This window comes from Felis catus, chromosome F1 (assembly GCF_018350175.1).
Source record: "Felis catus isolate Fca126 chromosome F1, F.catus_Fca126_mat1.0, whole genome shotgun sequence".
NCBI lineage: Eukaryota > Metazoa > Chordata > Mammalia > Carnivora > Felidae > Felis > Felis catus.
This window is the reverse complement of record NC_058384.1, coordinates 15,043,598-15,060,842: the sequence shown is the minus strand read 5'-3', so window position 1 is coordinate 15,060,842 and position 17,245 is coordinate 15,043,598. Positions and strand designations below refer to the sequence as shown.

The following is a 17,245-nucleotide window of genomic DNA, read 5'->3' as shown; positions in this document are numbered from 1 at the left end:
GGGTAGTATCCAGCCAACATGGCACCTGATACCACAAATGCCTTTAAGGGATCCAGGCTATAGATCCCAGAATGGAAAATGAATAGAAAGTACTCCCAAATACTCTGTGTGCCTTCCATTTTATTACTGACCTGTCATGAATCTGCATCTCTCACCTATTTGTCCACTCCCTTGCTCTTCCCTGGGCCAAAGCCCAGAGATCTTTGCTTTTTGTGACAAAAACTACCAAACCTGCTGACTTTGCCATTTTCTTGTGCTAATTTTCAGTTTGAATGTCTTCTCTGGACACAGAGATTTTAGTCTAAGCTTACCAACTACTTTCATTATATGACCTGGCGTTTAGTCCAGGTTGGTAGCTGATACACTGTAGCTAATACACTGAAGAAAGGAAGGAAGGAAGGAGGGGAGGAAGGAAGGAAGGAAGGAAGAAGGGGGAGAGAAGGAGAGAGAAAGAAAGAAAGAAAGAAAGAAAGAAAGAAAGAAAGAAAGAAAGAAAGAAAAAGAAGCATATGGAAAGTTTCAACCATTAGTAGAAAATGCAGATAAACATCATAATGAGATGCCAGTACATCACACCAGATCGGATTAAATTAAAAGGAGTATAGAGTAAGAGTATAGAGATTTACATTGTTGGTGGCTATGTAAATTGGTAAAACCACTTTGGAAAATTAACTGGCAGTATCTTCTGAGCTAAACATGGCCCTATGACACAACAATTCCACTCCTGGCTATATATGCCCAACAAAAATGGGTGCTTATGCGCAATAAAACACATATAAGAATATTTATAGCTGCTTTATTCATGACAGTAAAAAAACTGGAAACAACCCAAGTATCCATTCCTAGAATGGACAAATAAACCGTGATATGTTTGCACAATGGAATGTAAGAAATGAAAAATATGAACTACTGCTACACTCAACAATATAGATTAATCTCACAGACATAATATTGCATTAAAAAAGCTAGACACAAAAGAATGTATACTACATGGTTCCATTAATATAACATTCATGACAGAGTAGAAAATAGATTTTACCTTTGGGGAGACTGTGACTAAAAAGGGGCTCTCTTGAGGACTGGTATTCTTCTAATCATAATCAGAGTCATGCTTAAGGGCTACATAATTGAGATCTGTGCACTTCATTGTATGTTAGTCAGACATCAGTAAAAAAGGGATTTAGAAGTAAATTTGGGTAGGGACAATTTTTTCATTTCTTCCCACAATACTAACATGAAGTTCTAAGGACACAGAATCTTAGAATAGTAAGAGTTGAAAGACTATCCTGTCCAAACTCCTTCCCCAGAAGTCTGTGAATCATGACACTTTCCTGCAGACTGGAGTCTGGATATGTGCCTATGGATATTGATCACTTTTCTAGATGTCTTCATATAATTTTGGTTAACTCTTTCAATCATGGTGGTGTGGCAGCCAAGAGATAAAATACAGCAAAACAGATTTGTGGTAAATTTAAGGACTGACTCCCTTAAGAATTAAAGACACTGAAACATGGGTTCCATGTGGAGATGAGAAATGTTGACCAACTCCTCCCTGATATTTTATGAAAAGAAGTCCCATCTCTGAGTTGAGAAGGCATATTTCTAGTAGAAGATAAGGGGTATGCCAACACAAATTCTGGATTATTTCAACCTGAGAGTTTCTCCACGTATGAACATTTAAATGATGACATTCAAGCCAAAAATGTTTTATATATACATATATATGTATATAAATATATATGTATATTTATATTTACTTATACCTATATATAAATTTTATTTTATATATTTTATTTTACATATTTAATATATAAATATATTTTACATATTTATATTTTTAAACATTTATATATATTTACATATATATAAATCATTTTTGGCTTGAATGTCATCATTTATTTTTAAAAAAATTTTTAATGTTTTTATTTATTTTTGAGAGAGACAGAGAGACAGAGCATGAGGAGGGGAGGAGCAGAGAGAGAGGGAGGGAGACACAGAATCTGAAACAGACTCCAAGCTCCAAGCTGTCAGCATAGAGCCTGATGCAGGGCTTGAACCCATGAACCATGAGATTATGACCTGAGCCGCAGTTGGATGCTTAACCAACTAAGCCACCCAGGTGCCCCTTGAATGTCATCATTTAAATGTTTTTAGTTGAGCTGGTATAAAGATAACACACACAAGAATGCTCAAGGTAATGTCATACACTCAACTGAGTCACTCAACTTGTTCTGAGGCTGCATTTCAGCTTGTCCCGGAGAGGAGTCTTTCCCTTTATCTTGATTTGGAAATAACTAATGATGCAGTATAGACCAAGCCCTCTTTCTCTTGAAGCCAAGCCAACTTCCAGAGCTATGCCTTTCTTGCCAAAGAACACCCTCTGGGCCATGTGAAGCTTCTTTGCAAGGTCCTCAAAACCTTGATGCAGCAACAGCAGTACAGACTGGAGCTCATAAATTGGGAGAAGAAGGCTGCTGAACTAGAGGGAATCTTCTGCCTGCCTTCCCTCTTGGGGATGCCAAGGCCATGCAGGAAAGGAAGTGTTCTCTCCCCTACATAGCAGGCACAGATTCAAAGGGGATGGAAACTGGTTGTGGGAGCTTCTAGCATGGCAGGGAAAAAGCTGTTGGTTTTGTGGGAAGAAGTTGGAATGGGGAATAGAGAGGAGAAACCCTGCCCTGTTGACCTCGATGCATGCTGTAGGAAATTATGTAACTGGGGTTTCATCAGCACCTAGGTTACTGAAGCCAATGCTGTTCACTTCCAAGGACATGAGTCATAACTTAAAATACACACACACACACACACACACACACACACACACACACACCAGTCTAGATGACAGTATCTTTTGGGGACCATGAATTTGAAGACATCCATTTTGATAGTAGAAGATGGGAAAATGATAGAGACAACTAAAAGAGTATCTAGCCTTCAACACCCACCAGTGTCACAGGATGTGCACAAAAAATGGTAATTTAAAGATCCAAATGATGCTCACATGCAGCATCTAGGTTTTCGTTAACTATGCTGATTGAGAAAAAAAAATGAACGTTGGCTACTAGGCCTTTTAAAGAATTTTTTTTAACATTTATTCATTTTTCGAGAGACAGAGACAGAGTGTGAGTGGGGGAGAGGCAGAGATAGAGGGAGACACAGAATTCGAAGCAGGCTCCAGGCTCTGAGCTGACAACATAGAGCCCGACGCAGGGCCCGAACTCACAAACCACGAGATCATGACCTGAGCCCAAGTCAGACGCCCAACCGACTGAGCCACCCAGGTGCCCCTGGCTAGTAGGCCTTTTAAAGGTAAACTGAGGTACACTTAAAAAAATTTTTAATACAATTTCCAAGTACTGAGTTAAAAAATAATGCTAACAAAAATTGGTTAAAGTCTGGGGAAATGGAAACTCATATTTGAGAACACAAATTTGTATACACTTTTCTGTAGAGGAATTTGGTAACTTGTACTGAAGGTCTTAAAACATGAATTTCACTTATCCAGTAATTCTGATTCTAGGAATTTTTAAGGATATCACTGGAACTGTTTTCAGAAATTGTGCTATTCACACAATGAGATAATACATTAGCATTAAAAGTGATTCTTTAAAAGCATATTCACTGATATGGAAACATGGGAATCTGTTTAAGGTATATTGATGAGTGAGAAAAACATATTTAAAAACATATCAAAATACACTGTGAATAGTAGGATCCTATTTTGTAAATAAATGTGTAAATAATTGCACACACATGAGGAAATCAGATAAATATTTTATAAATGTATGCATCTCAAAGTTATTTCTGTTGAAAATCTCCACATTTCTTTATGGCTAGGCCTTAATGAGTCAGCTGGAAATAAAGGGAAAAGGAGACAAAGTTAATGCAACTTGAGGCTTACTATTAAATGTCTAAGGCACCAGATCAGTGTTTCATAGTCTAATTTGTAGATGTCACAATCACCTCAGATAGTCAGACTTATTTGGTCTGGGGGGCCTCCTAAGTTGGTATTGCTAAAGTTCTCCAGGGGATTTTAATGTGTGGCCACAGTTGGGTCTCATGCATTGATTGGGGCAGTGGTTCTCAAAATGTGGTTCTTGGATCAGCATCATCCGCATCACCTGGAATCTAATTTAAAAAGGCAAATTATTGGTCCCCCACCCCAGAAACTGAATTGAAAACTCTGAGAGTGGGGCCCAGGAATAGGTCTTAGCAAATCCTCCACGTAATTATGATGCAAGCTGAACTATAAGAAACACTGCGTCAGGGAATCACCAGAAACAATGCCATCACTTTTCGGATGATCAACCTCAGGAAGCCTGTTTTTAAAAGATCTGCTCAGAGGGGTGCCTGGGTGGCTCAGTCAGTTAAGCGTATGACTTCAGCTCAGGTCATGATCTCATAGTTCGTGGGTTCGAGCCTCACATTGGGCTCTGTGCTGACTGCTCAGAGCCTGGAGGAGCCTGCTTCAGATTCTGTGTCTCCCTCTCTTTCTGCCCCTCCCCTGCTTGCGCTCTGTCTCTCTCTCTCTCTCAAAAATGAATAAATGTTAAAAAAAATTAAAAGATCTGCCCAGAGCTCTATATGATAGTAGATTGACTGATCTATTCTAGAAGTCAACATAATTACAAATTTCCAAAACTGTACAAAATAAGTAGGGAAAGGAAACTGTCTCTGTTCTGGTGCACACAGGCAGTAATATTCCAAAGCAGGCTAAATGGACACATGTGAGAAAGTTTGCTTCTACTTAAACACGTGATTACACATTGCCAATTCCTGGAAGCGTTATTCAGCTGCTACACTTGAGGATCCTTTCCCACAGTAATATATCCTCCATGTTACGGCCAAAGGAAAATTTTCCACACGCAACACTGATCACACCACCTCCACACCCAGGCTTAAAAACCTCAGAGCTTCCCCTTGCCCACAAGCTAAAGACCAAAATCCCCAACAAGGCTGAGGAGGTCCCACACATTGTGACCCCAACCCACTTCCCCATCCTTGTGTCATATGACATTGTCTGGTGAGTTCTGTGCTTGGGCCACATTAGCCTCCTTTGTGTCTCATGAACTCCAAGCTACCCCACCCATATTCTTTCCACATGCTGTGCCTCCTGCCTAGAATACTCTTCCCTCCTCGTCTTTGTCTATTTACCTCCTGATCATCTTTCAAATCTCAGTTCAGTCATCATCTCCACAAAGCAACCTTCCCTGAACCCCCTGACCATGTCACACCCCTCTTTTATATGTTTGAAGAGCACAATAATCTCTCCTTCGAAACTCTCTCCTCTTGTGTGTGATCTTGCATTTATCTGGGAGATGATACTTATAGGTATAGCATAGGACTAATACCTAGTTCCTCCATTTGGTTGGCTCCACAAGGGCAATCTCTTGTTCATATCCCTGATACACAGTCAACACAGAGCTTGACATGTAGCAAGGGCTTAAGAATACTTTTAATGAGCAGATGAATGGATGAGTAGATGAATGAGTGAAGAGTACTTTGACTATATTGCTAGGACTTCCTAGTATTGAAGTTGTTGACGGTAGTCATTGACTTGCATCACACAATCTACATTCCTTGTTCGAAGTCCATATAATCTTACAGGAAGGAAGACAAAACTTTTGGAAAAGTAGTTATGTCTCTTGTGTATCACCACAGCCTGCATCTTGAGACCAGCCTGAGGGAGAAAACTGAACTAGAAGCCAAGTGTTTTTCTTGGCTATGACTCTGTGAATTGGAAATGAACCATTTACTGCTTTCTGGCATCATATTAGCAAGCTCTGCTCATCAATTTCTCTCACTTGAACTTGTTTTGACAAGCTTAAACTTTCACATACTAAGAGTCTCAAACAGTATTCAGCTCAAGTCAAAATAGGCATTTAACACGTGTGGAAGGATTTGTGTGAGAGCAAAGCTTTGTCCTAAGTAGCTAATAACATGGATCATACTGGGAGCCCAATCCATTTGGGGGGACAAGGAGCCTCTGAACATATCATGCTCTAAGGGAAGAGCATTAGTGGTCAGGCTTGTTAACAGCAACAGTGGATGCAAAAAGATAAAATTCTATTTTTAACGTATTGAAGGCAAAGAACTTTGGACCAAGAATTTTGTATCGAGTTACATTTTCATTCAAAAATGGCTTAATAAAAAATATTCTTAGGCATGCACAGCCTCAGGTATACCTCATGAAGATACTATATTGAATATACTCTTGGGGAAAGTTCTAAATAAGAGAAACACACCCAGGAACTGCTATAAGAGATGAGAATATAGGGGTGATCAGAAACCTTGGTGAAGTTTATTCCCTTTTTTAAAAAGCTAGAACCAAATAAAAGCAAAAGGGAAGTATCTAACCAAGAACTAAAACTAAGCAACATGCATGCATGAATATGGAAACAACAGATAGTAAAGTGTTTTTTTTAAGGCAATGTCATAGATTCTGGGTCTCATGATGAAAGTATTGATATCAATAAGCAACCAATAAGGGCATATGAACATAAATGTGGATTTTATAAGAAAAAAGTAGAATATATAGCATTGAAAGTAGTAGAAGAAAACTCAATCTCTCCCCTGGGAAGCAGGAAAAGAGAATGAATAAAGGAATTAAAGAAAGTCATGAAAATGAATAAAGACACTCTGGGTTGCTCACAGGTAGTGAATTGGGATCTGGCAGAGGTTTGGGCATGAGGCAGAATTCAAAGACATTATGTTTTGGAGGACAAACCTTCAGTGACCTCCATGTGGTTTCACCTCTTCCTTTTTGAACACAGTGAAGCTGAAGAACCTCCATGGTAGCCATTGTTCTTACTCAGCCACTGTGTTCAAACGAAGCGATTTGCAAATTAGGGATGTTATCTCCTTTGCCTTGAGCCCCAGGGAAGTTCTTGGAAGAACTCAAATCTGGTCAGCTCTCCAATCTCAAATTAGGGAGCTGGCTATCAGAGACAAATGGCAAGACCAGACTAAAAACCATCATAACGTTATGTTGTTATGTGTTACTATGTTATGTTGCATAAGTGTGCTGGACACGCGGTTTTTCCACAGGGTCTGTTCCCTATTCTAGGAACTAAGGATAAATTAGTTGTTTGAAATGCGCAGCAACCATACTAGAAGCGTATGTATTTGACTTTTCTATGTATATAGAATCCCAAACACTTGACCTTGATAGTAAATTGGAAATGGAAGGGAGATTAATTTACATGGGAGAGGATTAACTTCCTGGGTTAATGGATAAGCTTGTGTGGGTATTAATCTCTTTCCTGAACATTCTAATTTCAAAGGTATATATTGATCTTCTACTTTCTCAAGATAGAATGGTAGTTAGGGACCATATGTGTTTTTGTGTGAGAAAAACCTCCATGGTAACTGACTGAACTTTTCAGGGCAGACCTAAAAAGCCTCAGTTCTGGAGAATATGTCCAGTGCACAGTGAGTCTGGATGGCTTCCTGTAGCGGTGAAGTTTCCAATACCCATCTTAGCAAAGCATCTTCTAGCAGGCAACCAGGAACAATGGGAAGTTCATACTCCTAACTCTTCATTCCCAGGGTAAGAAATCACGAGCGTACACATGCTTTGCCAACACACACAATTAGCCTTCTCAAGGGAAAACAAAAAACAAATGAATGAACATAGAAAAAGAATTTTAGGGCCCACCACTTATTCCCATGAAGTGTACTTAATTTTTCTTAGGAAAAATTAAAAAATCTGTTCTGGGAGCACAGATCAAACAGCTTTCAAGCATACTTCTTCAACTTTTTCAAGGTAATTGTTTTCTCAAGAATGCTGCTGATTGGTTTATCTTGCCTCCCTAATTTCTCAGAACTACTAGGAATTTCTAAATGTTAGGATAAACACTCTCACAAAGTTGTATTAACAAGTTTAATTAATAGGAAATACTGTATAACACGTATATTCAACATGCAGTTTGTGGAAACCTACACATACATACTTTGGGCGCTCTCATTAACCTTTGCCTGCAAAACCTATTTACCTTTACCATAAGTCAGAATCAGAGATGTGTGTATCTTTGTAATTCAGGCCTCACATTTTATGTCCTTGAAATTCCACAAAACTTCCTCAGCGTAGTCCCTACCGTAAAATTATCATTTCTACTTGGTGCCAAAAGAAGCCGCAAGAGGCTTGAACTTTGGCCAGCAGAGTTGCTGTGCTCTAAAACTCAAAGGATTAGTCTGGGGCTATGGGCTGACTACTTGATTTTTCTTTTCTTTCCTTTTTTTTTTTTTTTGCATTAAGAAATTTCCTTTATTAATTTTTTCATTTTCCCTCATATTTCAATTATGACAAATTTTCAAATAAACCAATAAGATGATAAACTAGGTCAGTAAACAGTGTTAGATACAACAATGGTTCACATGTTGGAAAATCTCCTTATCTGTTGTCTTTCTCTGTCTCTGTCTCTCTGCCTCCTTTATCCATTTGAAAGTAAATTCATCATGACACTTCTCCTAACATACTCTGCTGGTATTTCCTAAAAATAAGAACATTCTCCTACATTAACAATAGCATGAGGACACCTAAAACATTAACTGTAATTCCCTAGTATCTTCTATCTCATCAATATCCAAACTGCCCCAGTTGTGTCTAGAATTTCCTTTGACTAGAATTTAATCTCTTCAAATTTAGAACAATCCCACACTATTTCAGTGTTTTTTGTTGTTGTTGTTGGTTGGTTGGTTTTTATGAAATTGAATTTCAGATGGGATGAGGTAAATTGACTTACAGAATGTACCACATTCTGGATTTGTCTGTTGTTTCTTTGTGGTGATGTTTCAACTTATTGCTCGATCCTATATTTCTCGTAACCTGAAAGTTAGGACTATATATAACCCCCAGGTATCATGTCACCCTGTTCCTTTAAAAGGAAAAAGAAGTGGAAAAGAACTTAAGTTTCGCTAGATGACATCCTTTTTCCTCTCTCTCTCCTTTACCTTTCTCAGCAAGTTACTTCCAAGGCCGCTGGTCTCCTCCAGGTCTACTCTGCTCTTCAATTCCGCAGCACTGGGTTAGAACCATACTGCCCTCATTTTCAGGCCTGCTTTGAAGATGGAGGGAAAATATGTTCTAGAAGCCTCATTTTCATTAACTGGTAGTATTTGATTTTAATCCCCTCAAGTTTAACATTATCTCTGGAATATATTAGTGACTTCCACAAATATAGCTTTTACGTTTTAGTCTTTGAAAGTTACATCAAGTTCCTTTAATCCAGCCTCCTTTATTTACAATTAATCTGTTCATTTATTCATTCAATAGGCCCATGTTTCAGGTAACCTGCTAGTCATGAGGGACAAAAACTGATTAAGATATGGTATCTGCCCTTATTGAATTGGGAAACATATATGTTAACAATTATCATTTCATGCACGAAAACTTTCCTAACTTCCTCATTTACATTCAAAATCAGCTTGCTGCCTTCCTCTGTGTTCCTATAGCATTCTAGGCATATGTACAGCATTGCTTTTATCTCAAGGCATCGTGATTATTCATTGTCACTTTTCTCTACTAAACTGAAAGTTCTTTGAGTTTTTTGAGATATTTTTCATATCAGTGTTTTTAGTACCTAGTGCTGATCTCTGAAACATAAGAGATGTCCAATAAATGTCTGATAAGCTAATGAAGTGTGTGTTAAGTGCTGTCAAAGAGGTACTTGTGGTTTTTTTTTTTTTAGAGAGGTACTTGTTAACTGTTATTAGTCATATGAACAAAATGGTATAAATACTGAGGAGGCAACCTTTGAACTGAAGCTCTAAAAGACAAATAGGTAAAGATGCTGGGTAGGATATCACAGGAAAAGGGAACTGCAGAGAAAAAAGTGGTATTTCAAAGAGCAAAATATAAGAGGCTATTGGGGGAAATAGGAAAATGTGGGTTGGGATGCGATTTTGAAGAGTCCTGACTGCTTAGCTAAAACTGGATTCTATCTCAGAGGCAAAGGGGTGGGGTTGGGGTGGGGACAGAGCTTTTTAAGATAAGGAATGGCATGATCACTTCTATTTTTTCCACACAATTATTCTAGTGTAGGGCTGAAATGGAGGAAACTGACACCAAGGAGGAGAAATAAAGAAAAGTTATTGAGAGAAGTACAGTGATCAGTCCAACATCACAGGTCAGCCAGGCATCATACCATTTCTGCACACCTGGAGCAGGGCAGGACTCTTGAGTTTAAGGTTCTGGGATGTGGGCATAAGTGTTGTTCAGGGGAAGGTAGGTGCACCTGTGGCTCGGTCAGTTAAGAGTCCGATTCCTGATATCGGTTCAGGTTGTGATCTTGTGGTTGTGAGATCGAGCTCCACATCAGGCTCTGGGCTGACAGCGCGGAGTCTGTTGGGAGATTTTCTTTCTCCTCTCTCTCTCTCTCTCCTCTCTGTCTGTCCCTACTTCTCTCTCTCCCTCTCTCTCAAATATAAATAAATAAAGCAGAGAAAGAAAAAAAACAAACAGAGGAAGGTAAGGTATGAGAAACCAAAGTTACCAGAATGAAACCATGTATTAGGGAGGAGTTAAGCTAGGTCATAAAAATATCAAGAGTTGTTAGATAGGCCGACAGGAAAAGAAGGCATTTTAGGCAGAGGTTAAAACAATGAAAGGCAGAGACAGACTGCTGCGTGTGTGTGTGTGTGTGTGTGTGTGCGTGTGTGTGTGTTGGCAGTGATCTAGAGTCTAGGAAATAGGGCTGCAGAGATCATCGGGGGCTAGTTTGTATATATCTCTTGGGTTAATAACATTCATATATGTATGTCTAAATTGTTACCATCTACAGCTCTATTCTGGCTATCATAAGTGGTTTATTTATTAGTCATCTAGCTAGATAGATGAAGACTTAGTCAGCTAGCTGGTTACTTTAGAACCACATACCTTAAAAAGAACTGTTTCCTGGCTATGGGTTTTCCACTGGTCAGTGGTGGGTATACCCCATCTTCTGGAAACAACTAGATGAACTATCCTAGGCTTTGTCATCAGCACTTACTACAAATGAAACTTCAGTTGAAACCTACTGATAGGCTGATACAGTCAATGAATAAAGCATGCTAAGACAGGACTCTGAGAATCTGAACAGGTCCGTGGAAGTGCCCACACATCTCTGTTCAAGGAGCTATAAAGCCTAACACTATGTACACCAATCCTCACACAAAGAAAGAGGTGTGACCGAGAGGAATTTGCCCTCAGGTCTGCTTCCCACAGATTCTCGTACACTTCTTTGGGTGCTGGCCACAAACAGATGCAGAGATATTCCACAGTCCTTATACTGCTTGGCCCAGGGACTGGAGAAGGGGAAATCTGAGAAGCAAAGGCTTTTCCTTCAGAGCCTAAGTTCAACCAGCAGCTTTCAAATGAGACTAAAAGCATTATAGAGTAGAACTTCAACTTGCTCTTCTGTTTATTTCAGTCCTCTCCTTTCTCTCTCTCTGAGCTACTCTGTCAGGGTGGGCCTCGAAAGCCTGAGTGGTCTAAGGAACTGAAAAGTGAGGAACCATGTTAAACCATTCTACTTCCCCATGTTCCAGCCACCCAATGCATCATTCATTCATTCATCAACAAATATTTAAGGAGCTCCTACTATGTATCAGGCACTGTTCTAGGCTCTAGAGATACACTAGGGAACAAAACCAGACATACTTCTCTGCCCTGTGTAACTTAACTTCACATGAAGAAAGACTGACTTTAAATAATGAACACCCAGGTAAGAAAAGTATATAATAAGTTAGAAGATAGAAAAAAATATATAACAAGGAATGAGGCATTGATAATGAAGGAAGTGATTGGAGGAGGTAAGAACTGCAATTCAAGAAAATGGTGGTCAAGGAAGCATTGAGAAGATGGCATTTGTGTGCCTTGAAGGGGGGCCTACCTCATAGCAAAGTCCTGCTACTTCTACTCAGGGGAATTCTGCAGTCAGTGCTCTTCTCAACTTTGGCAGGCATTCAGTGAATGCTCTTTGCCATGGAAGTCCCTTTCATTAAAAGGACCAACAGCTGGTCCAAACCAAGCCCTTTACCTTGGCCCAAAAGACTTGTGTTGCTTTTAAAATCTTCTCTGTACCACCTACAACAAAGAATCTACAAAGCAATCCTGAGAATATCATTCTCTCCAGACTCTCACTTCTTTGCATGGCTGTCCTTTTTCCTATAGTCTGTATTCACATCTAACTAGCCACAATTATCTACAGAACTTAAGAGAATTCTGAATTTCCTAGGAAATTGAGGAAGGAGTACATATAGCTAGCATTTTTGAACATGCTCTCAGCTTTTAGTGCTTATATGCAGCAAGACCCAAAACAACCTTAAGAGGCAGGTACTAGTGTTATTTAGCTTTAAAGATAAGTATATTAAGGTTTAAAGAAGTTAAACAACCTGTCTATGGTCATGGTATATTTAGAGCCAGAATTTGACTCCGGGGGTGTGCTGTAGAGCCCACACAGTATCTAGGTATCATTTTAGTGTTCACATCTGGCCCTGCTAAGCCAAGTTAAAACTTCAGTATCTTAAATCATGTCTTCCTATAATATATATATAATATTTGATATTACTCTTTCATCCAGCACCTATCCCCAAAGAAAGAAAATTTAACAATAAGCAATTAATTTCATCCAAATAAACTTAATAAATGGTCTTACAACTAGCCCACCTTATTTATTTATTTTTTTGGAGTCAGTCTCTTTTTTTTTTTCAAGTTTTTATTTAAATTCCAGTTAGTTAACATACAATGTAATATTAGCTTCAGGAGTAGAGTTAGTGATTCACCACTTACATTCAACACTCAAAACAAGTGCCCTCCTGAATCCCCATTTGACCCATCCCCCTGCCCACCTCCACTCTGGTAACCCTCAGTTTGTTCTCTATAGTTAAAAGTCTGTTTTCTGGGGGTGCCTGGATGGCTCAGTAGGTTGAGGGTCTGACACTTGATTTTGGCTCAGGTCATGATCCCAGGGTTGTGAGATTGAGCCCTGCATCAGGCTCTGAGCTGAGTGTGGAGCCTGCTTAAGATTCTCTCTCTCTCTCTCTCTCTCTCTCTCTCTCTCTCTTTCTCTCCACCCTTCTAGCCCTCTCCTCCACTCATGTGCTCTTTCTCTCTCTCAAATAAACAAAAAAATTTTTTTAAGGAGTCTGTTTTCTGGTTTGCTTCTCTTTTGTCCCCCCTATGTTCATCTGTTTTGTTTCTTAAATTCCACATGAGTGAAATCATATGGCATTTGTCTTTCTCTGACTGACCTATTTCATTTAGCATAATACTCTTTAGCTCCAACCATGTTGTTGCAAATGTCAAGATTGCATTCTTTTTTATGGCTGAGTAATATTCTACCATATATCTGAAAAGCAACACACACACACACACACACACACACACACACATCTTTATCCATTCATCAGTTGATTGAAATTTGGGTTTTTTCCGTATTTGGCTATTTTTTATAGTGCTGCTATAAATATCAGGGTGCCATGTATCCCAACTAAGCCCACTTTAAAGATGGAAGGAAGGAAAGACAAATACAGCAGTAAGCAGTTTACTGGCTTCTAGAGTCCCAGGTCATCACAACAAAAAAAGCTGCATACCTGTATTTCACTTATTTCCAACTTGGGCTGCTTTTGATGATCTTTCACTCAGTGTCTATTACTAAGTTGTGGGCCCTGATATAACCCATATTTATTCATGTCAACAGTATTAATAATAATAATAATTCAAATTTCACTGAATTTTCCTTACATACATTCATAGAAATCTTCAATTCTTAAATCCTAGTTAAACCAAAATTTTTATATTTTTAAAATTTTTTTTTCAACGTTTATTTATTTTTGGGACAGAGAGAGACAGAGCATGAACGGGGGAGGGGCAGAGAGAGAGGGAGACACAGAATCGGAAACAGGCTCCAGGCTCCGAGCCATCAGCCCAGAGCCTGACGCGGGGCTCGAACTCACGGACCGCGAGATTGTGACCTGGCTGAGGTCGGACGCTTAACCGACTGCGCCACCCAGGCGCCCCTTTATATTTTTAAAAAGCAAAGTTTCAAGACATAAAACCTTTAGAGAGCAGAGGAAAACTAAAATTGAAGTTTATTTTCATGACATGGATAATAATTTTTTCTGGGAGCAAAATACTATAACTTGGGGCATCCAGGTGGCTCAGTTGGTTAAGCATCTGACTCTTGGTTTCAGTTCAGGTCATGATCTCATGGTGTCATGGGTTCAAGTCCCACGTCAGGCTCTGAGCTGGCACCATAGAGCCTGCTTGGGATTCTCTCTTTCCCTCTCTCTCTGCCCCTCCCCCACTTGTGCCATCTCTGTCTCTCTCAAAATAAATAAACTTAAAAAAAATTTAAATGCTATAACTTTACAGATACCCATGTATTTAATTTGTATTGGTTATGCCTTCATTGATCTGTGTATGTTCATAATCACTTATGTGAGGTGCACACCTAATGTGAAATCAATGCTCAGAGAGACTTCCCTCAAAAAAAGTATATCCTCTTCTATTGTCTTAAGTGAGTTAGTAGGGTTCCTGTTTATCCAAGTGGGAATGATATTGGGTTCTTGCTCTCTTTATTACAGGGAATGCTTAGATTCACACATAATTCTCTTCAATTTGCTTTTAACAATAATAATTTCTCCTGAGAATCTGCCCTGAGAATTATCAAAGCTGAAAATCAACAGGTGGCTCTGATGATGCTCCCAAGCTCTCTGGTGACTTGGCAAGGGAAACTTGCCATCATTGTTGGAATAAAAGGAGAGTCAGGGAGATGTAAATCATTAACTCTGAAGAAAGAAAGAAACTCCATGGGATTTATTTTGGTTGAGAAGAATCAGACTTACTGAGATATGGTTTTATGAATGCATATTTTAATTGAGTTTTTTTAAAGATTTTATTTTTAAGTAATCTCTACACCCAACATGAGCTCAAACCTATAATCCCAAGATCAAGAGTTGCACTCTCCACCTGGAGAGTGGGCCAGGCAGGTGCCCCTTTTAATTGATTAAAAAAATAAACAAACAAACCCTGATGGATTTTTTCTATAATGAAGCATTTGTTTAGGGTTTTCCCCTGGCAAGATCATGTTCCAAAGAGCCCAAGGAAAGTGGACCCAAGGGAAATGACTTGAATGTATGCTGTGGAAAGGAAAGCTGGAGGAGAGAATGAGAGCCAGTCAAGGCTGTGAAAATGAATTTAGTTGCAGCTGTGTGGAGGAGTCAGCGTCAGGGAAAGCTGCTGCTTTGAGGGCAGTAAAAGTCAGGGCAGGGAAGTGAGAGCAGTTTCGTATGTGTTCCCTTTGCCCTGATAGTTCATATGCACTGGTGCTTCAGATCTGCTAGATTGTATCCCTGGGGGGAGCACAGAGACAGAGATAGCTTCACCCCAGAAAGACAGGAAACTAACTCTTAATCCAGCTTGCTGGCCTCCTTATGGCTTTTAGCATTTTCCACTTTACCTACAGAAGCCTGGCTCAATTTGAATTCCGCTGAAACTGATTTTTCCCTAACCTGACACCTAGGCACGTACCCTCATAGATTAAGCCTTGAAGTATTTACACAAAATTTTTCCCTCACAGAGCTAATGCAACTTTCCTAGCTTTACAGTTCAGTTCTACAACATTTCTCAAATTCCTTAAAATTCATGTAAGCAAAGGTATTTTCCATTTAGAGGCCAACTCTGCCTTAAATGCACGTCTAACTCTAGTTTTATAAATTTGTAGCCGGACCTCTGTTTGACAATTAGAACAGACTAAGGATTCTATTAAAAAGTGTTTGTTGACTGCTCAGTATATAAAAAGGAATATGTTTTGCTTTCCCAATTTTCAAGAAAATTACTTGAGGTCAAGAACTAAGTTTCCATAATGTTTTAGTTCCCATTTTCTCTTTTATACAACCTGTTTCCAGCCCCAAAACTAAACAGGTTTATCCAGTGGCATCAAAAACTTTAGCCTCTAGGGGCGCCTGGGTGGCTCAGTCGGTTGAGCGGACAACTTCGGCTCGGGTCACAATCCCGCGGTCCGTGGGTTCGAGCCCCGCATCGGGCTCTGTGCTGACAGCTCAGAGCCTGGAGCCTGTTTCCGATTCTGTGTCTCCCTCTCTCTGACCCTTCCCCGTTCATGCTCTGTCTCTCTCTGTCTCAAAAATAAATAAACGTTAAAAAAAAATTAAAAAAAAAGAAAAAACTTTAGCCTCTTCATTAACAAGCTGCTTTAATTTGTCTCTCTTTCCCATATCATGAACTCCCATATCAAGAACTTCCATAGAAGCTCCTAATTCTGTAGAAAGGGATATGCAATCAATCAATTATAGTACCTTTTACTAAGTTGATCATAATCCATTTTATTTGAATTGGCCATGTATAAAATGGTGACATCTAGCCTCTGAAATAATCTGACAATGAATCTTGAAAACCACAAATTTCAAGGAAACATTAACAAACATAATATATGGAATTGGCTTTAGATCAACTTGTCAAAAGAAAATAACTTGTCAAAAGAGCTGTATTTTCTTTCTATACCTCAATAAGAAGAAGAAGGAGGAGGAGGAGGAGGAGGAGGAGGAGGAGGAGGAGGAGGACAACAACAACACCCTCTGGTTCTTTTTCCATGCAGAGAAAAGCAACATGCAAATAAAATACTGATGTATGGAGCGAATGTAGAATAAATAGTCTAAGTGATGAGCCACCATGTGACTTGATGGTACAGATTCGAGCAACTTAATGTAATGCAAAGCTACAGTGTACACACATCAGTTGCCACACCTGCTCAACCAACTCTGGATCAAGGGTCTAGGCAACCCTTGTTCCTGAAGCAGGGGTTTGGGTTCCACTGGGGAGAATCACCCAACCCTGTGGGTTAGGGTCATTATAATGCTAATTTGTAACATCAGTGTGAGACAGCATCAAATACTGACTCTTTTATTTGAGGCAATCAGGCATGAATACTTGAACTTCCTGTCTCTCTATAAATACCTACATTCATACTAGTGCCCCCCTTTCTTCATTTACAGAACAAAATGAATTGCCATTTCTCTGGTTCAGAGCAAACATACTCCTCTGTGCTCCAGATTCCAGAGCCTCCTGTCTCCTGCAGGACACAGCTCCATCACAGTCATTGTCTCTCTCTTTTTCTTTAGTCTGCCCTCTCCACTGGTTCCTTTCCTTCAGTGGATACCTATGCTTATACAGAATTTCTCCCCTCTGCTTACCGCAGTCTTTTCCTCACCTGCCATTCAAACCTCAACTAGTAATCTGCTACCCCAA

The 17,245-nt window shown here is 39.4% G+C and overlaps 1 long non-coding RNA gene across 3 annotated transcripts in view; it reads right to left on the bottom strand.

Moving 5' to 3' along the window:
- The window catches only part of LOC123382735, a 543,574-nt gene that overhangs the window by 262,178 nt on the left and 264,151 nt on the right, over positions 1–17,245 (bottom strand). The gene's annotated exons all lie outside the window — the stretch shown is intronic.